General features: G+C 39.9%; 1 protein-coding gene across 1 annotated transcript in view; it reads left to right on the forward strand.

The window, feature by feature from the left end:
• Window positions 1-11,005: 11,005 nt before the first annotated feature.
• The window catches only part of zbtb20 (zinc finger and BTB domain containing 20), a 28,513-nt gene continuing 17,988 nt past the window's right edge, over window positions 11,006-21,530 (forward strand). The window contains exon 1 of the mRNA XM_058626978.1: window positions 11,006-11,266. The gene's annotated coding sequence lies outside the window, so the exon portion shown is untranslated. The remainder of the gene's footprint in view (window positions 11,267-21,530) is intronic.

The following is a 21,530-nucleotide window of genomic DNA, read 5'->3' on the forward strand; positions in this document are numbered from 1 at the left end:
ATGCACTTACACATGCTGTTAGAAATACAGAAATACATGTACAGTATATCATTGCAGAAGAAAGAAAGTATCTCCCTGTGGACGAGCTTGAATACTGAGGCATCTCCAGTGAAGTACATTCACAGAACTCCTTCTATATAAATCCTGTCTGAGTCTTGAAAAGCACTCACCCACAAATATGTTGTCTCCATCCTCATGTGCTGCTTTGCTTAAAGACTATAGTCTTTTGGCTCTCTGCTTTGCCTCTGACTAAAAAGTAGGCCAAGGACAGGAGCTGGTCATCTAAACAGGCTAAACCCAAGCAGAACATCCTCATCATGGGGCTGCTGCTTGAAATGTGGCCAGATTTAGCTTAAACAAGGGCTAATAGCACACTTGTTTTTAAGAACCATATCCAAAATGATGAGTTATTTATGTTTCTATCATGATAATGAAGGCAGAACAGAGTGTTGTTACTTTTAAGAGGAGAATCAACACCAACTTTTTGTTTTGTATATTTATTGATTTATTTTGGTATTAGTATCTATTTTCATTAATTGATTAATTAATTCATTCAATCATTTATTTTATCTGATTTTTAGATTACTACATCTCTTTAACTCTGCCTATTTGTTCCTCATCTGCAGACTGAGGAGATACCTGTGAGTTTCCTCAGCTTCTCTGTTGTACCTCTCGAGGTGTGTGAATGTGTCTGAGTGGGTAAAGGTGTGATTGTGTGGCGCGTTTGGTGATGTGTTTTTTTTTTTCCGTAAAGCACTTTGTGTTGCGTTTTGTACGTACCTAAAAGTGCTACATAAATAAAGATCGATTGATTGTAATACCACTTTATACTCGCTGTAATTCAAATGATCAAAAGGTGTAATCAGGAATAACTCATATATGTTTTCAGTGAGGGGATACAGGCAGTAACTGCATAAAGAATTGCCCTCAGTATTATGTTTCAATATAAATATTACTGAGCCTTCTGGCTTCTGTCTAGCAAAAACAATTTCTCTCTTAGCTGCCATAAAACCCGAGAGACCATTTCTAGGTTGTCAAGTACACAAGACGCCCACAGGTGTCTGCACACTCGCTCGTGGAAATGTCACTTTCCCGGTGTTGTGTAAGGGCAATGTTGGGAAGAAGGATTTGGAGGCTGCTAGCTAGGTTCCTGTGTGCTCTTATGTCACTGTGGCGTCCCAGTGAAGTAAACTATCATTTGTGCAGTTGATGAGTGCGACGCACTGTAAAAGAGAATGCGTTGACTCATCTAAACTCAGTCAAATCGTCTAGATGCCTAACGTTTAAATATAAACAAATGTTGGTTACATTCACCAGCTGTCATATGACAAGTAATAGCAATTTACATTGGGTTTGGAGTCAGTAGTTCATATCATATGGAAGCTAATGAAAAAGATATAAGAAGCAGAAAAATGTTATACAAAGAAGTGTGTCGTAGTCATCTAAAAACATTATTTTAATCATAATAAATCATAAAATCTGCAATGTTGCGTTAGCGCCTTCTTCTTCTTCCACTTGTCACACGTCACCCATTCATAAGCTGCTGGCACAGCTTGCTGGGAGCAACTTGGGGTCACATATCTTGGGGATTTAACCGTCAACCTTTCAGTTGGAAGATGACCCCACCCCCCCCCCACCCCGTACCCACGACCCATGGCCACCCCAAAACAAAACAATAACACATTTCTTCGCCATTTGCAGCCTGCTCAGTAAACAGACCTCAGTACTGTATAATTAGCCAGCTCACTTCCACTTGTCAGTGCATGCTGCCTGCTTCGCTGACAGCTGGGTGAGATGGCATTTGGCACAGTGATGAACCAAAACCAGAGACGCTGTGAAGAAGATACTTCCCTGACTGACACTAGCCTTGCTTTCTGGGGCTTGCAGCAATCTTTCCTGGCCACTTATTCCCACCAACCCACAGCCTACTATTTAATAAGCAGCAAGGGAATTCCGGTGCTGTTAATGCATTCACTTGTCCACTACAGCATGTAATGATGTAGCTGGCACTCATTGTCCTGGTAGATCGGCCTGAGAAACAGAGGTGGTGGTCGGAGTCGAGAGGTCCGCCCACTTCTAAAGCTTGTATTGTTAATGCATGATAATTGAGAATATATACACTAGATTTGGCAAAGGAAATCTGGCTGGAATGAAATGACCTTGTGAGGACAATTGATGTATTTGGGTTGAGGTGGACAGCCTGAAAGCTTTAATGAAATCCATAAAGGTAAAATGATATGATATGATAAAAACTGCTTTGGAGTTGCTCCTCTGTGGCAGAATCCATCCTGAATATATTTGCTAACTTTTGAAAAATGTTAATTTATAAACTAAATACTTTTGACAGTACAGTCTTTTTTTTTTTTTTTAATGATCTAACCTTTTTTTTCATTGAAATTAAAAATCTGTTTTACAAGTGAGGCTAGGCAGTGACAGGGTCATTTGTGCCATTTGACATACAGCTAATAACTTCAGAAAACAGTAATGGGCCCTTTGTACAGCAGCCATTTTGGCAGGTCACAGCACAAAAGAAATAGCTGGTGTAAGTAATCATGTTCATGAATGTTTACGAGTGCATGTTTGTCCACTGGTAGACTGTCTTGATTTACATGAAGTGGACCGAGCCAGTGTTAATGTGATCAGTAACACCTGTACTGTTCCTGCTAAAACATGTCAAAATGGCCCATTACAAATAATACAGCTGAAGGACATAACATAAGGCAGCAATACAATTAGAAATGAATTAAAGCAACTGCAGCTGCAAGTAAACCTTTATTCTTCCTTGATTTCAAATGTAGGTAGTATGTGTGTATGGAGATGGTGGTTCTTGAGGATACACACACCACAGGGGCTTTTTACTCAAAAAAAAAAAGGAGTGAACAAAGAAGAATTGAAGTACTTCTTTAATTTAATTTCCATTTCATAATGAAAATGTGATGTCTGAAGTCACTCTTATTCTTTGTCTTTAATTAGATCAATGTTGATACTCAGTGATGTAATAATTTAAGTAGTTGCCCAACATGCTGTGGTGGAGAAGACACCCTCTTGCCTTATTAGTTGGATTAGAACGCCATCTCCTGGGTAGTTTTAGTACCACAGGTTATCTACCGGATGTTGACACGGTATAATTACATGCTGCTGATTAATGGTCAGTTTAACCTTAAAAACCTGTTTCTCACATTGTCAACACAACATGTTTGGACAGGCATCACATGGAATGTGATCGTGGCAAAACATCCTGGTGAATTTGAATATCAATGAGGAACCTTCCACACAGCAGACGTGGAGAAATGTCACAGCAGGAAAAGCACGAGCATGAATAATAAAATAAACGATGGCTGCTTTGACTTGAGTTTACAGCCTCTGCTACTGTACGTAATCCTCACTGTTGCACTGTCGTGACGGACTGCGATACACGGAGTACATACATATTCATAACACCTGTGATTTTCCAGATGTCTGAGCACTGCCACTAAAAACAAATACAACCACCTCATTTGGCATTGCCTTTTCAGGGATGGTGGGGATGTTTTATGGGGGGGTGTATACAGTTTCCTGCTGATGACAGATGGAAGCTACCAGGGCTGCAGTCTGAAAGTCATTAAAAATTGAAAGCGATTGTAAGAATATCAGAAACATGACACATACGACAGAGAAAAGGATTGAATTTTTTCGTTTTAATTGTAGTGTGTCTGTCTGCTTGTTTCTCAACATGCTGTAATGTCACACATGCCAGTGTAGCTCAGGCTGTAGGAGGTGCCACTTTAAGTAATCTGAATCTTAAAAGAGAATAGGGCTTAAAGTATTAATGGGGAGGCAAGTGAGTTATAACACACTTGAGTCCCTTAATGCTGAGCAGGATTATTATACCATCAGGACCTTAGCATGACTGATATTGAGGCAAGCTAGATGGTGTTACCAATTTTAGCCACGAGGGGTCACTATTGTGCTCAATGAATGAGGCCACAAATAAATGCAACATTCAAATGTCCATTTAAAACATTTGCAAGCAGGTTATGGAGTGTGTACTGACTAAACAAATAGTCTTCCTTTCGAGTTAAAAGCAATAAAAACAATAAGAAGTTTAAGTCAGAGCTTTGGTTTGCTCCACCATGCCTCATGCTTTCTACCACCTGCCACAGCTTTGACTTTCAGACGGTCACCTGAACGGTCATTCAAAGTCTTGGCCACGCATCAGACAGAGCAGTTGAAGGATGAGCGTTTGTGTGTCTATAGGGAGGACAAAATTTGCTCAGAAATGTTTGATTTACTCTCTTGAAAGACAGCCATCTTGAGCTTATGAGCCTCCCATGGCCAATGGAGGAGCCTGTACTGCAGCCCTGCCCAGCCAGGGTATGTGTCACTATCAGGGTGTAACCATGATGACTCACATTGTGTCTTCTATGGAAAGTTCTATGCATCCCGCTCTGATTTTTGAACACCAAATCTTCTAAACTCACAAGAACAGCCGGTGAACATAAACATTAACATTACATGTAACTGCTCATGGCTCAATACCACTCCTTTTTTGTGTCGGATACCGATACACAACCTCGGGTTTCTGCTGATAACAATATCAGTTGGCTACAGTCATTTTAATCTGCCAAGCTTTTGATAACACATTTGTGCTGATGCATCACCACCTTGCTATAACAAGCCACTTCAAAAACATAATGTCACAACTGTGTAACAGATATGCTGCTCCCACAAAGAAGAACTTAACAGCTTACAACATGACTCAAAATGCTGTTGCTGCTTTGTATTTACTTTATACAGTCTGTGTTTAGTCAAGTATTAATGTGATATTTAGAGATTTTGGATCAAGATCAGATTTCACACTCCTCCTTTTCCAGTGTCCAATCCAGTTTTGACTAGTATTGGACCAAAATTGACATTGAGTATATTGGCTCAGCCCTACATACAATTTACATAAAGGAATAAAGCTCCTAACATGATGAAATATTGTTTTAACTGATTAAAAATTAGGGAAATGTGCTCTGTCTCCAGGCAATTTAAAACACTTAAACAACAAACTGTGTTTGACTATTGATAAACTCCTAATTATAATCAGGGGAGCGAATTTATTTTCAGTATAATAAGTTCATAGTCCTCACAATGCAATTGGTATGCTAACGTGATATTTTGGTGCTTGTGGCAAACAGAAGCTATGGGTGAAATGTGAATCACAAGGCAGAGAGTCCTGAGGAAAAATCTGTGGAGACCAGTGTCTCAGCTACAAGGCTAACAAAGACACAAGCCCTTGTGAGCTGAAAGACAAGTGAAGAAGCCCATTAATCATTTATATCTCTTGGACCACGTTCCCAAAAAGACAGCATCGTGATAACTCATTTATGGTTCCGCCGCTGTCTTTCTAAAAGGCACAAGTACAAGCTTGTGTTTTTTCGGTTGAACTGTCACGGTCAACATTTTACCAGCTTGAGATTTTTGCTGGTTCAATCCTAAAATGTCTCTGTATTTGCAATATTTACAGTCGTTCCACTTGCAGATAGCATCTACAAGTTGATACATCTGTCTTCTTTCTTCAGCGTGCCTTGCTTAAGTTTTTTATTAAACCAGGAAAGGGTTCAACCGGCTGAACAAGTTACTAATTTTACATATCCTTGTTTCCTTTTTCTTTTTTACCTCAAACGGTGTGTGACTCAGCAAACAGTTGGTGCCATTCCGTGAAGAACAGGATCTCACCTCATGTACGCAACGCGACCTGAATAAAATACGTTACGGCTTCTCCAGTGTGTAACAACACCTAGGTGAAAAAAAACGAAAGGAGTCCCAACACAAAAGAGTGTGAAGAGTCTCGTTTTCTGCCACGTGTGAGCATGTTTGTGAGCGTCAGTGAAACATGTAACACTAATGTTGTCACTGTGATACTGCGTAGCCACAAAAAAGTTATTTCGGGCTCAGTAATTGACAAAGAACAACTAAAAAAGAGAGGAAGAGAAGAACAGCTCACAAAGCAACATTGTTGTCTGTACTTGTCAACTGTTCATTTGCAGTTCTGAAGACGAGCGAAGAGTATTGCAAACTAACAATGAGCGCTTTGGGCAGCTTGTTAGCACTTTTAAGGTTTAATGGGCATTCATTTTATCTCTGAAATATGCGAAACGTTACAAGGAAGAAGACAAAGTTGTTCTCATTGCTGTTGTTCACTAATGGCATGAAAATATGTGAAGTATGAGGGAGTAGAAAGATGGCACTGTTGGTGGCTGTTGGCTGCCTCCCAGATCACCACAACATGTGTTTTTTTTTTTTTTTCTTCTTCCTTGAGATATGCTCTGGTACACGCTGTACAAGATTAATCAGGGTGTGAAAAAGGCAAATGTGTGTGTGTGTGTGTGAGAGAGACAATTAAAAGTAAACGATATAATAACAAACATCAACAAGTGAAATATTTTGAGTCATCATACCATTTAAATGACATACTCTGGCTGGGTACTGAGGGTGTGTGTGTGCTTTGTTCATGCACGGACACTAGATTCACGGATGGGTAGTGGCTTCATATGGATTTGTAAGTACATTTACGCTTTATAAATGTATACAAGTTTCTTCTGAATTATCTTCAAGATAAAGGAGACTCGCTGACTGTGGTGTTGTTGTGGAAAGTGAGTGGTGGAGACTGTAGTGACCTCGCTGACCGACTTAATAAGCGTGGAGGCCTATTTAAGTAAAGAATGCATGAGAACCATGCTGTGCTGCACACATATAAGGCAAACTGAAGTCTTGTAAATGAGGGTTTTGTATACAGCACATACTGCGTAAAGTCATGGGATGTTCAGCACTTCACGTTTGACCAAATATAGAGCTGTCTGGGCACATACACTCATCAGCCACTTACACCAGCTATTACAGTGGCAGGAGTGGCAACCAATGTTGTCTTCTGCTGATCTGCCGTCTTTGTTTTTTTGTAGTTACTGTTCCCTTTTTTTCCCCAACCTGGTCGTTCTCCTATGACCTCTGGGATCATTGAGTGAATTTTCCCAAATAACTGCCACTAGATATTTTCTCTTTTGAAGACCATTCTCTGTAAACCCTAGAACTGCTTGTACAAATCAATGCAGATCAGAAGTTTCTGAAATACTCGGACCAGCCCGTCTGGCACCAAACAATTATGCCATATCCAAAGTAAGTTAAATCACCTTTCTTAATCATTATGATGCTCAGAGTCCTCTTGACCATGTCTACATGCACTGTGAATGCCTGTTTAGATATTTGCATTAACAAAGCAGCTGACACATCTGTACCTAATAAAGTGGCCGGTTGAGTATATATACAGTCCACATGACGTGATATGTTTAGCAGCTTGATGTGTTAAATGGGTTAAATTGAATATGATCATGTGTATCAGCATGGTCACAGCATACTTTTATTTAGAAGGGAAGATGCTTGTATGATCCACCAGAAATTGTGTCATAACTATATAATTTCAGCATTCATGCAATCCGATATGTTGGAGTACAACGCTGTACATCACCTTGAGGACAATTATGAAAAAGAATAAATAGAGCCAATCCTGAGAGAAGCTTAATGCTCCTTCACGCACATTAACAGGTTTCTAAAGTGTGGGCTTGAAACAAAGTGTGCTCAGAAAGGTGCAGTTCTGAACAGAAATAACATTTTAATTGCGCTGCAAATTGAAAGAAAACTAATTCCAATTACCCCAAACCACCTCAAACATTGTTAGTAGCTATCCAAACTATAATGAGTTGTCTGGACTGTCTGTAAAATGAATAACCTGTTGGCCGTTGACTTCATGGGATCTATTAAAACAGCCAAGGACAAGACCTGAGTAGGCTTATACAATAGCTAATACAGAGGCTGAAATGATTTATGAAGGATACGGGGAAAGGAACCAATGTTATCACTGACATTATCATTGAAATGAAATGAATGTAAATCAGTCACCTCCTCCTGACCATCAGATGAGGATAGATAGATAGATACATAGATAGATAGATAGATAGATAGATAGATAGATAGATAGATAGATAGATAGAGCTGTAATATTGTCCTCTGTTTGTTATAGTCAAAGCTGGTTGGGACAAGACTCGACCTGCCAATGAGAAATTAAGCTACAGCATGATGTTCTTGCGTTACAACATGGGGCATTCAGTTGTGGCAACAATTCAGTTTCCATATAAAATACCAGTTTAACGATGACTGTTTTTTTTTTAAAATATATTTTTTCAATTGACTGTAACTGTGTGTAATAAAGGTCAAATTAATTAAAATTTAATTAAAATATTTTGTCCTACTGAAATACCAGTGGGTAATTTAAAAAGGAATTTGTCAGTCATATAACTATAGTGGTCAAATGTGACAATCGGCATGCATTCTTTAATATAGCAACATGTTTAGTGCTGTATCATTTGGTTGATTTTAACGTGTCACTTCATGCTGAATGAAACATTTAGAGATTTTCACATTTTCAAATAGAAAAAAAGGTTAAGGACTGCAGTGCTGACTGCTGTCTGTTTCCAGCCAATGTTCAGGTCTGATCCCTTTTTTTCTGAGCCTTTTCAGGTCGGATTTTGTAAAGTAAATCAGTTTGCAAAAATTGATGGATTTTCTGAAATGCTTTGTTGCATCCACAAACATGTATTCAATTTGTTGATATAAAGAAGCAGAATTTAAAAAAAAAGGTGTGTGTGTGTCTGAGAGAGAGAGAGAGGGAGAGACTAATCATTATTTTCATCACAGATTATTTTCTCAATTAATCGGTGAGTTGTTTGGTCCATTTAATGTTCAAAATGTTGATCCGTGTTTCCCAAAACGCCAAATGAAAATGTTCTCAAATGTCTCAGTTTGTCCAAAAACCAAAATGATTCAGCTTTAATGATTTCTTTGTTATATGGAGCAAATAGACCTTCCAATATTAACATATAAGAAGCTGAGACCCAGGATAGATTGTCTAAAAAAAACCAAAAAAAAAACCACACACTTAAACATTAATTGATTTTCAAAACAGGTGGCGATTTATTTAATAATGGATAAATAATCATTGCAGTCCTAATAGACACACTCACACACACACCCTCTACTACACCACCAGAAATATATATAGTCACATTTATGAAAAAACATCGACAGAACACACGTGTTTTGTATATATATATATATATATATATATATATATATATATATATATATACGTGTGTGTGTAAGGCCTATCCAGTTCAACATTACCATCAGCCCTCACCACTAAAATAGCATGTTAGTCCTGCAAGTGCGATTATTTATGAATTTAAGTCTCAAAAACACAAAAATAGAGTGTTCCGGGAAGACATGATCCTAAAATTACACAATGGTGAGTTTGAATAAATACTAAAAGCGCTTTTCATACACGCAGAGCGACGCATGCAGGCCGCAAGCGCTGTTCCTACGGTGTTCCTGGTTAATGTAGGTCAAATCAGTGACGGAAGGGTGTCCTCCGTTGAACCCGCCGTGTTTAATCCACAGCTTCAGCCCTGCAGATGGCGCGCACAGGCAGCCGAGCGGCTCCATGGCTGCTCACCACACCACGGTGCTCGCACAACAATATCCGTTCGGAGCCGGGGAGGGAGAGAGAGAGAGAGAGATGGCGGTTGTGTGAAGCTTACACCGCTGCGGGGCTGTGGAAGCAAAGTTCAAGAGTGCACAGCTCCTTAAGTGTAGTTTCTCCACGCCGTTTACGCGCGCGTTTTTACGCAGCTCGTGGGGGAAGCAGGAGGGTTTTTCTGGTCGTGCGTAACCTCAGTTGACCTCTGTGTTTTCAAGACGCAAACCGCAGCTCGCGCTGAACAGCCTCTTCTGCACAAGAGTCACACATGAATATTTTATTGAAAGTGTCTGTTCGAGACACTAACCCTCCGCGTGGTTCATTATTCTCATCTGAAGTACAGACACGCGTGTACGCACTCACGCACACACCTGTCACTGTCTAGACAGGGAGGGGGCATCAAGGCGGTGGGTGCTGGGGGAGAAGGGGGGGGGGGGGGGGGGGATGTGTGTGTGGGGGGGGTGGGGGGGGTGTCATCTCACATGACCCATTCCTGCTTTATTCTGTGCCAGCCACAATGTATGTGGATAATGAGTAAAAAAATCAACAACAACAAGAGAAAAAAAAAGCGATCGCTCTACCTAATCTGATTGGCCGCCTGAACCCACACCGATTCTTTCCCCCCGCTCGCAAACTCGAGGTCAGCTCGGGACGTTAAAAAATAAATAAATGAGAAAATAGAAATGCGTAGAAAGTAGAAGACACGGCAGACAATCTAGCTTGTTGGTGGCGGCGGTGATTGACAGCGGCGCCGTCCAATGGGAAGCCGCGGCGCAGCTGCTTTACTGTACTGGCAGAGGCGGCGTCCAATGTAAAGTTCAGACGCGTGATGGACACATAACTGACAATCCCCCCCCTTCCCCCTCCCTCTCCCGTCCCTTCTGATCCAGACTGGGCATTAGATTTGAGAGTTCATTCACATTTGTGAACGCTAATGTGTTGAACTGCTGCCTGCACGCTGGCAGTTATACATAAATCAACCCCCCCCCCCCCCCCCAAAAAAAAAGGTGCGATTCACGGGTGAAGTGTGGGTGCGTCTTTACACACAGTGGCTTTTCATGTGTCAAAGTGCTGCTGCTGCTCGGCAAGGAGCACATTTAAACACCACTAGTAGGAGGAACACCACTACTACTACAACTACTATTACTATTACTATAACTCCCACTACTTCCAGAGAGCCATAGAGCAGTGCTGCTGCTGCTGCTGCTGCTGCTGCGCTCTCTGCGACTGGGGCACTGATCATGTTGACGGATTCCTGCTCCAACCCAAGACAGTGGCACCGCTTCTTCCAATAGCAGCTTTAAGTGGAAAGGCGTGCCCGCATGTGTGCCCCCCCTCCTCCTCCTCCTCCCCTCCACCTCTATAACCACCCTTACCCTATCTCTCTCTCCCTCTCTCCCCCCTCCTCCCTGTCCTCCACCACCACCACCTCCACCCCTCAAAGTACTCGATGTATAGTTAAAAAATGGGAGGGCACACTTGAACCGAGCTGCTCTATGAAGGTAGGCTGCAGCGTGTGTTTATTGATGAGATGAAAAGAAGATGGAAGTGAGAAATGAAACAAAGTAAAGGAGCATATTATTATTAAAGAAAAATAATAATATCAAAATTATAATAAATCATAATAAAGCCTATACGCTCTTCGTCGGGGGAAAGCAAGGGGAGCCGCGGAAAACGCTGTCGCCACTTTTGGAAACGCGCTTCGAAGTGCAGGTAAGAGAAATTGAGAAAAGTAAAAGGGGAAATAAGGGGGTGGGTTTGTGTAAGAGTGGCTATAATGTTGTTGTTAAAGCGGAGAAATAAGAGGAAATTCACGTGTGTGAGGGACAGAAACGTGCTCGTTGACTTCAGGGTGAGATGCACGAAATGCCACTGACATCCATGTAGTTGTGGCTTCAGCTTTAACACCAACTAAATATTCATCTCTGTCGCTACAACATAGCCGCAAACTTGTTCTTTTGGTGGATTTCAGGCGTTGATTAAATGGGACGCCGGGGCTTAAATGAAATAGACGGAGTCCTCTTATGTCACAGTGGCTCACTTTTTTTGGCTGCCCGGTTTCGGGTTTTTTTTTTTTTGTTTTGTTGTCCGTTTAGAATCGAGTACAAAAAAAAAACCGCTCTGCCCTGGCATGACGCAAGTTTACCATCTGCCATTATTCTCCATACATGCCCCTTTTACCTTTAGCCCTTTACTTTCGTGTGTGTCCGTGAGCCTGGCAGGCAGGCGGGGAGGGGGGGGGGGGGGGGGGACACTTGAGAACAATATCTGGTCCAAGTGTGTTCACGGCTCTGGTTCAATCAGCCAAAGCCTCCGCGATGCTCGCAGGCTCACATTTAACACACTGACTGTATGCGCCCGGAACAACTGTGGCAGCAGCCGACGTGCGCATTTGGCTTTTAGGTCACAGCTATTTGAATCAAGGGGGAAACGCGTTTCCTTATTGCTCTTATCCACTACTTTCACTATCTATTTCAAAACATTTCGGTGCGTTGAACTTGGTGTAAAGATGGTGTGAAATGTGTGGCAGAGCAGCGGCTGTTCCAGGCTCCGCTCAGACAGATGTCTGGCCCATTTTTTATGAATTAATATCAATACGGTGTGGCATTTATGGGATGGGGTTACATTAAGATGTGTGGGGCAGGCGGAGGGGAGGCTGCATGGATGGCTATTGTGTCTGAGGGTAAAAAAATACTGCTCAGGTTCAGTTTCTGAGACAAAATCAGATCGAGCTCCACTGGGACTCTGGGTCTGGATTTTGGTGCCATGTTTCTCCCCCAAAAAAATGAATGGTCACTTTAAATGTCGCAAATCAGATTTTTTTTTTTTTTTTTTTTTTTTTTTTTTTTTTACAATATGAGGAAAATGTTTACGACATAAAGGGTGGCCTAGATAAGCACGGGGCCATGTTGTGTTGTAATTAAAGTTGCATTAGACGCTTCCTGCGCGTCCTTTGAGACATTTTGTTGCAAAATATTCATGGGCCACTCGTGATTTTTTTTTTATGTCCCTTATTAGGTCGCAACGTAGAGGTGCCTCAGTCTGAATAAAGTTCAAATATGAGTAAAGTATATGCTCAGTGTTGGCGCAATAAAAATAAATGGAGCAGTGACTCCTCAAAATTCACTTAAAGGGCCATGGGGGAGTTTAGCCGGAGCAACATGTCTTTGGCGCTCCATCTCTCCGTGCGCGTGTGTTTAACTGAGAAAGGGGCAGAGACAGCGTGTGTGTGTGTATGTGTGTGCGCGCGTGTGTGCGTCTGTATTTGTGTGTGTGTGTGTGTGGCAACCAGATGTTGTCCCAAAGCGCTTGGCTTTGTCAGATAAAGAGAGTGCAGCATGTTCTTGTGTCCATTAAAAGCGCCACTCATAGTTTCTACAACAACCACAACACCGTGTGCATTTGATTAATATGACATAGAAAACAGAAGTTGTGCGCAAGAAGATATAGTCACATTTGCGTCAATGCCAGGGGTTGGTTATGGTGCGATCACTCAAGAAGCTGAAGCCGCATGTGGCCTAAAAAAGCACGAGAGCCGTGTCCCGGGTTTGACACATGCAGGTGAGCACAGCTGCACGAGAGAGCGCACCGGCGCTGGCGCTTCCAGCGCGCACACGGTTTTGTGGATGTCCACCTGTCTGTTGTGTTTGTGTTTTTCACCACTTAATGGTGCGTTCACCCCACCTTTTTTGCCCACTTTTGTTGCGATCATTTCCTTCCCTCGCCTCCATTCATAATATATACCTACACCGTAAGTGGGCTGCAATGCAACTGCATATAGGCTTGGTTATGTAACTTACTGATGGCTGCACTGGATCATTTGTTTTCTGAATGAACGCACTTGAAGATCAGATGAGTTCTGCAGCCCCGTTTTGAAATATCAAGTGTGAAATTTCCAACTGCACATACAGTAACTATATAATAATTAGTATAAATCTCTAAATTGTAGCATGTGTAGGCCTGTTGATTGACAGACTGCATGAGGGATAGCAAGGTAAAAAAAAAAAAGTGTAGAAAGTGTAGAGTGGAATGAAAGCAAAGCCAACACCTGTATTTTTGTGTGTGGACATTTTCATTGTGTGATGAATTGGAGTGTACTTGTGTGTAAGTGCACTCTCAAACTCTCCTATCAGCACAGAGGTGTACAGTATAGCTACTGAAAGAGAAACAGCCATTATGAGCACTAAAAGTGTTTGCAGTCCAGAGTTACTGATTAGTATTTATATTTATATATATTCCACATGTACATTAATATTCAGTGTTTGAGCCCTATCCATTTCCCGCTTTCTGTGTCATGGCTAACCCCCCCATGACTAATGAATATTTAAGACCATGTCTGAAACTCATTATGATATGAAGGAGACCCAGCAGATAAACTGTAGACTCACAGATGAAGGCAAGGCAGGAGAGGTGTTTCGTTAATACCACACCCAGCAATCAATCCCAATTTTCCTTTTGGCTTCACCATCTTTCACTCGTCCTCTGCAGCTTCCCCACCCTCGCTTCATGTTCAGCATTTTGTTATTGACCCGCAAATTGACATATTGTGTCCACAGTATTCAGATTGTGATTGTTGTTGAGCGGATTTAGTCTTTTAGTCTTTTCACCAAGTAAAAAAAAAAAAAGAAAATGCTGCACTGATGTACTGTATATAAGGCTGTTTTTTTGTAAGAGAAGAAAAAAAAAACAATCATCATGTACTGTACATGCACACAGATGGCAGGTCAGCAATCCAAAAAATTTTAAGCACAGTAAAAGCAAATGCCCAAATACAGTAGATAGAGACCCTCCCAAATGCCTCCGCAGTGTGATTTTTTTCTTTTTTTTTCTTTGCGTGTGTGTAATTTTTGTTATTCCAACACCATCCAACCATCTCCACCAGCCTGTTACCAGGATTTCCTCAAGATTACAGAAGGCTGTTGTGTTTCAGTGTAGTGTTGGTGGGAGACATGATCAAGAGCAGATCCATGGATGATGAGTGCTGTTCACTTTCACATGTACATACAGTATATAAATAAAATGTAAAGTCACATAAAGTGTAAAGTTGGTGGCAATCTAAAGAGTAATATAATAATCAAATAACAATGATTCTTGCTTAAAGCTATAATGTACAAAGCAAAATGATATTGTTACTTAATTGTTTTGCTCTATGTCAAAATACTTTTTAAAACATGCACTTGAGTCCACCTTGGCACTTTGTCTACCCCAGTTGAACATATTTGGCAGCCATTTTGGGAATGCAGTAGAGATCCATCAATATAACGAGCTACTTTGTGGAATGCATCCAGAATGTCACAGTGCTTGTTAACTGCTTGGCCTTTTTTGTCCCACACAGTGTTGTGTTGTTGTTTTTTTCCGCCTTTTTTTTGTTCTTATACGATACTCGTTTGTGGAATATTTCCTTAAGTGATTGCCAACTGAGAATGTTTTCAGGTGCCACTGCACCTTAATGTTTGGTCTTATGTTAAGTCTTCTACAGAACGGCGTGCCTTTAATAGACTTGACACTTAAAGATTTGGTTGTATTTAAGAGGAATACATGAAGTTTCTCACCTGGTGTTTATTGCAAAGACTGCTGTTTTATTGCTACTGCAGATTTAATATGGCTTTCAGTCTCCAGTTACCATGGCAAACTTAAATAAGACTCTCATGCCTTTAAATATTCAGAGAAGTCTCAGATTATTTGACATTAAACATATAATACATATTTATATTCTTTGTGTATGTAGATCTTAATAAAATATCAAAAACTAAGCGGCGAGTAGCCAACTCTACCTTGGTGGATTACACGTGTAGTTTTTCTCTTTTATAACTAGAAATTGTTGGCAGGCTAACTGCCTCCTGGCTAAACTGGCCTGGATCATTCTATCCTTTAAATATTCACAGAAGTCTCAAATTATTTGACACTAAATGTACAACACTTATCTATATTCTTTGTTTATGTAGATCATAGTAAAATAGCAAGAAAGAAGGGGCCAGTGGCCAACCCTACCTTGGTGGATTGCATATGCAGTTTTTCATTTTCAAAACTCGAAATGTTTGGCAGGCTAGCTGCCTCCTGGCTAAACTGGCTTGGATCCCTCGATCCACAAAGCACCTTTTTCACGCCTAACATCCTTGTCTTCATGGTATATCGTTATTTTTCATTTCTGGGAAAGATACACGAAATTAAATTTGACTTTAAAGGGAAAATTTCCCCTTTAGCCACATTCTGCAACACAAATGCTGTTAGAATGAGTTATGGTTATTTGATGTAAAATAACACACTTTGTTTAACGGGAGAAAAAGTGCATCTCATTTATTGATGAGTTAACTGCCGGGTAAATATAAAAAGTTCAGTTTTTTTATTTTGCAACTATCCACTGATTTATGATTCATTTGAAGACTTTAATGAAGGCTGAATAAGAGTCCAGTTTGTCAATTAAAAAAAACCTTCCCCTTTAAGCAAAGAATAGAAAATGAAAAATGAAACAAAAATTCACTCAAACCGACTGACCTTCATCGTGTGGAAAGCTGACAAAAATATGTGGAGAGTATTTTTTTCAGGTTTAAACTTTTGTTTTGTAATCTCCCCTCCCGGCAAGTATAGCAGGCTTTCATAATACAATTTGTGAATGTGGCGTTCTGTTGTCCGGGAAGTTTTTGGTTATAAAACTTGGGTTATAAAAGTTTATCAAGTCGTATTAAGTTAACAGTTGATATAATTTGGACCTATTGGTAAATACATCCACCCACATCACACAGTTACATACACCTTTGCCCCATGATTAAACTGTAGTGCCTTTTTCAAAATAACCCCTTGCAAATGTGTGAAAATAATTAATGGAGTCTTTAATTATAAAATTTTAAAAATCTTTTTTATTACTCTCACAATGTCACGTAAGGTGAAATCCATTATTTGCAGCAGGCAGTTGTTGTTTTTATAGTTATTTAAATCCATTGTTATTTGATACATATACACCACATACAGTACAAACACAGGCCAAACCATGTGTTTGTGTGACCGTGTGTTTCCATTACCTTTGCTAAAATTGCTAACAGACTATCGATTCATGCTTCTTAATATCTGCAGAGCTGCTTTTAAAACGTTCAGCTCTTCGCGCTCTAAGACCCAAATATCAGTTCAAATCTCAACCAGAAGTTATTTGACGAAAACAACAAAAGTTGTTAAGATTTTTGCACCAAAAATTCTAATTGGTATGAATAGTTGGTGATTAGTTTTTCACAGTGAACAGCAGACTTTTCTCTTGACAGAAACATGCATTTGTATTCTGTCTTTATGCACACACACACAGGCCCAGGCATTCAACTGATGTGAAAAATGTATCCTGGATTCTAATAGCGAGGTTGTATGTTTGCCAAGGTGCATGTGTGTCCTCAGTTCACCCTGCTACCCATATGGTTTTCTACAAGTCATGGTGAGATCACTGCCTCGTTGAAGGGGGAAAAGTGTCTAAAGAGAGTTGGAGAAAATGTACGAAGGAAGAATAGTTAAAAGAAAAGAAAAGAGAGTAACTTTTTAAATATTTTTTTTACGGAGAATAAGTGCTGTGAACTCGCTGCTCTTATCTTTGCTTCACGAAGCCTTAATAATCCTCATGCCAGTAAACACTCACAGCAGCCAGAATGTTAAGATCACGCACAGCCTCTTTGAAGGTTCATCGGTATGTACTGTAAAATGGCCACACCATAGTTATTTGTGTTGCAGGTTTATAAAAACAAAGGTTTTATTACCACAGCATCTAAAACTCTCTGTCTTGAGCAAGTCAGTACAACTGCAAGACTGAAAAACATTTTCGTATGGGGCCTGTTTTCTTTTTTTGTTTTTTTTGTTTTTTTGTACAGTATGTGCGTGTGTAACTTAATCTGTGTGTGTGTGCTAACAAATATGTAAAGGTATAAAATAATTTGCAAGCACATACAGAGATTTGTGGATCCTTTTTGCAGCGACCTTCTGAAAGTTTAAGCTTTGTCTTTTTTTTTTTTTCTTTTTTTTTTTTAAGCACAAGTAAGATGTAAATGGCCGCTTCCTTTGCCATTCCTCACTTTGTTGATATGGACAAAGCCACATCTGCAAAGGCCTAGGAAACTCACCAAAGTAGTTAGATCTGGGAAAGGCTTCTCATTTCTTTTGCAGATTTGGTTGTGCACACACCAACTCTGAATACACAACTGTATGCATTTGTAAATCTGAAGTGCATTTACAGATTCATTTACACATACAAATATGATTGTGATCACATGGGTTGAGATCCAGTTTCACACACGCAACTCTTACCCCATAGTTGTATCGTAGTATTTAAACATATGTCTGTTTTTTGTTGAAAAACCTTTTTTTTCTCCAATACTCTTGGTCTTAGTTGCTCTGTAATTGACCATGATGAGGACAGATTGCAAAATGGACTCCTCCAATAAAGCAGAAACCATTAGTCTTTTGCCAAACTGCCACTGCTTTAAATGTTTATTGTGTATGGACAGTTGATCTATGACTAATAGTTTGTCCACATGACAAAGGAAACGCCACCGTGCAACTAGTTCAACAACAAACAAAGGACGGAGCAAATCTGCAGTTTTATCAAAGTTGCCGAGCTTGTTTTACAATGGGTTTAACATTAAGGTGTGATAAAGAGGAAGACACTGTAATCATTCTGTTAACACCAGCTTTAGTTTATATCCCCAGCATTACATTTTAAACACAGATGCAGTCCATGTGGCTCCACGAGATGTTTCGGTGGTTAGTACACCAGTGTAATAGCTGTCAGTTGTGGCAATGGCGGCACAGTGTCTTTTTCTTCCGTGAGATCTTCCAATGAAAGACCTTGTGGCAACTGAAATGTACACTAACAGCGATTTCCTGTTTCTTTTCAGAAGTTCTTTGAATAAGTTAAGTGATATGAATGCGTTTAGACAAAAATGTATTTCTTGGCCTTTCGACTGTAGCAGGCTTTGCTGCTGGCAAGTGTCTCAGAAGTCATGCATTCATGAATATGTTTTCGTACTTACCCCTGTTCAGGGTCAGCCTAGCATATCCCAACATGCATTTAGAGGAACGTGGGGCAACACCCAGGGCAGGTCACTATAGCACTGGATCACACACAAAAACAGGGAAAGATACTAATTCAATCATCAAACTCCTGTATATTATAACATTTCCTCAGCATAAACCCTCCAGAAAAAAAACATACATCCTGGTCTTAACCATGCCAGTACAAATAACCTGAAAGTAATGCATTTATGACAGTAACTGCCAGAAATACTCGTGACCATGTGGCATGATTTTTATAGTGATGTTACCAGAAACAGCTGATGAGCTTAGGTTACACTCTTGGGCTTATGAGCTATAGATTGTTACCATCAGAGATAATAATCTGAGATAACGTCCAAACACTGGCCAACAGTTCTTGCACATTACCTAGGCCAAAGGCCACATGATTTACACAGGCGGAGCCAGTGGGTGGTCATGTTATCTCTGTTGTGTGTTGTGATGTGAGTAATCAGCATTTACCACTGCAAAAAGACCTAGTGACAGTTAAATTCAAATTGCTTGTATTGCAGGTATGGACACATTGCATAGCAACAAACTTGTGCTAGGTAGTGTAATGAAAACACACTCACAAACTTGCTTTTGTGACCCACAGCTTTTTACTGCGTGACCAGTTGAGTCCCAAACTAACCGTATAATTGTAATAATAGAAACAGCATAGTAGCAAAAATAAAAGCAGTATAATTACAAATGTAGTGTGCCACGTAACATTCAAAAAATCAAGTAGAGCCTTAAACAACAAACTTGGAGGAGTAATGGTTGGGCCCCAATTAACGTGTCCACACAAATCGCATGTTCAATAGCAATTGAATAATATGTGATCAGTGATAATATGTGGGTATGTTGACACAACTTATAATATGCCGTAGAACTAGTATAACCACACCAAGTCACACACTCAGCTTAGCTTTTCCCTGCAGGCATCCCTGAGTGTGGTAGGTATTAAAAAAATAGGTTTTACATAATAAGAAAACATGCCAGCAAAATGAATTTACACACAGTGAAGCACAAAATAAAAGCTTTAAATAAAACTGAAACTACCAATGAATGTAGTTTTAAAAATAAATATTGGTTAAAATTTGACAGAGGGTTTTAAAGTTTCTGATGCAAGAATTACACTTGCACAGGATGACTCCTCTGACTAATTCAGTGTTGATAAATGGGCTCACATGGAGCTTGTATGCAGTGTTACGTGTTATCACTTTGATTTAACATAAATTATCTTAACTTTGGTATTTTTCTCTTTTAATCGGTTTTCACAGCCGTCACTGGTGAAGTAGAACATTTTTAATTTTCTTCATATTGTGTGTGCGTGTGTGTGTGTGTGTGTGTGTGTGTGTGTGTGTGTCACTGTATTGTTTGGATGTAGTTAGTAGTTTTGTAAAATGACTCTGTCTTTTACAAATGGCCCATGTTAGCTGATACTTGCTATAGATTACTGACCTTATTGTGCTTATTGAAACCTTGTTTCCATTGGATTTATCAGCACGTTTATTGCACAGCTTGGTATATTGGAAACATTTTAATCAGCTCAAATTTCTAGATCATATCTCGTCTTCTTTTTGAGTGTCTCTTTACTAGAATGTCATCGACACAATGCTAAGATAGTGAAATGCAGCTGGCTTCTTTAGCAGGTTTGTCTCGCAACACATCATTGTATGGATAAGGTTTCCCACTGTGGTTAGATTGCACCTCCTCCTCCTCCTCCCCATTAGGATTCACAGAAAACCTTACATGTGTGCTAATTTCGGACTGCTGGAGTATAGTACTGTGGTATGTTTAAGTCATTATATCTAGCTCCGGTTGCTCAGCTCACATGCAGACCACTGGACCAGAGGTGCCAGCACTTGGTGAAAGTGTGTATAGGTCACTCAGCTGGTTGACTGTGTTTCAGCGTGTCAGCGTTACACTTTTAGATTGGTCATAAATCAAATATATAATCTGTATTTGCCCCACAACAGCTTGCCCATCTATAAATATATTAAAAACGGCTATGTTTAAAATAAGCTCAGAATGTGTATATATATATATATATATATATATATATATATATATATATATATATATATATATATATGTATATATACATATATATACATGTACATGTACACACACACACACACACATATTTTTTTTTTAATAATGTGTTAATAATAGTTTTGTCTTAGTATGTATTGTTGGAACAGGAAGAAGAAATAAGTTGCATCATTCCAACTCCCTTTTCACCATTTTGTATTGCTTCTATACCATCTGCCTGAAGTGTGTTAGAGAACTTTGAAATACTTTTAAAGAAAAGGACTGAGCCTGCCAGGTTTTGGGAGCGAGGCTAGAATTCTGACCAATAAGCACAAACCCTGCAGTGAACATAAAAAGTTCAGGGCCGCGCTGCACTGCTTTAAGCACCATTGTGCGTCTGTGAAAGTTCAGATCTGTGCTGCTGGACCGACCACCTCGACTCTGGCTCATGCACCTGCGTGCAGCTGCTGGAGAGACACATGGTACAGAACTCCTGAGGCTGCTCACAGTCTTGTTCACATAGGGTGCAAATGGAGGAAATGCACCGTTGGTGGCAACACCGGAGTGTCCTGAAGTAACACTCCTAGATGATAAGGTTTATTGTGCTTCTTTGAAAATAAGAGCAAACATATTCCAACTAATTCCTTATTATATTTTCAAGTATCAAATATTTGTACATGTATGATACACTTTTTAAGACACTTGACTACTTACTGTGTGTGTGTGTGAGAACATGTTTACTATAATCCTATTATAATCATATTAGTCAGTCAGTCTTATACTGTATATTGCTCATGTGAGCACCTTTTGTTCTGTTACCCTGAACTCCCTTAAGACACTGCATGTGTGTCTTCATTCTCTGCGGTCTCTCTAGTAACAAATATTGTATACACTTACTGTAACCCAATAGGGGTTTTGC

The sequence above is a fragment of the Solea solea genome, chromosome 4, assembly GCF_958295425.1.
Source record: "Solea solea chromosome 4, fSolSol10.1, whole genome shotgun sequence".
In the NCBI taxonomy this organism is placed as follows: Eukaryota; Metazoa; Chordata; class Actinopteri; order Pleuronectiformes; family Soleidae; genus Solea; species Solea solea.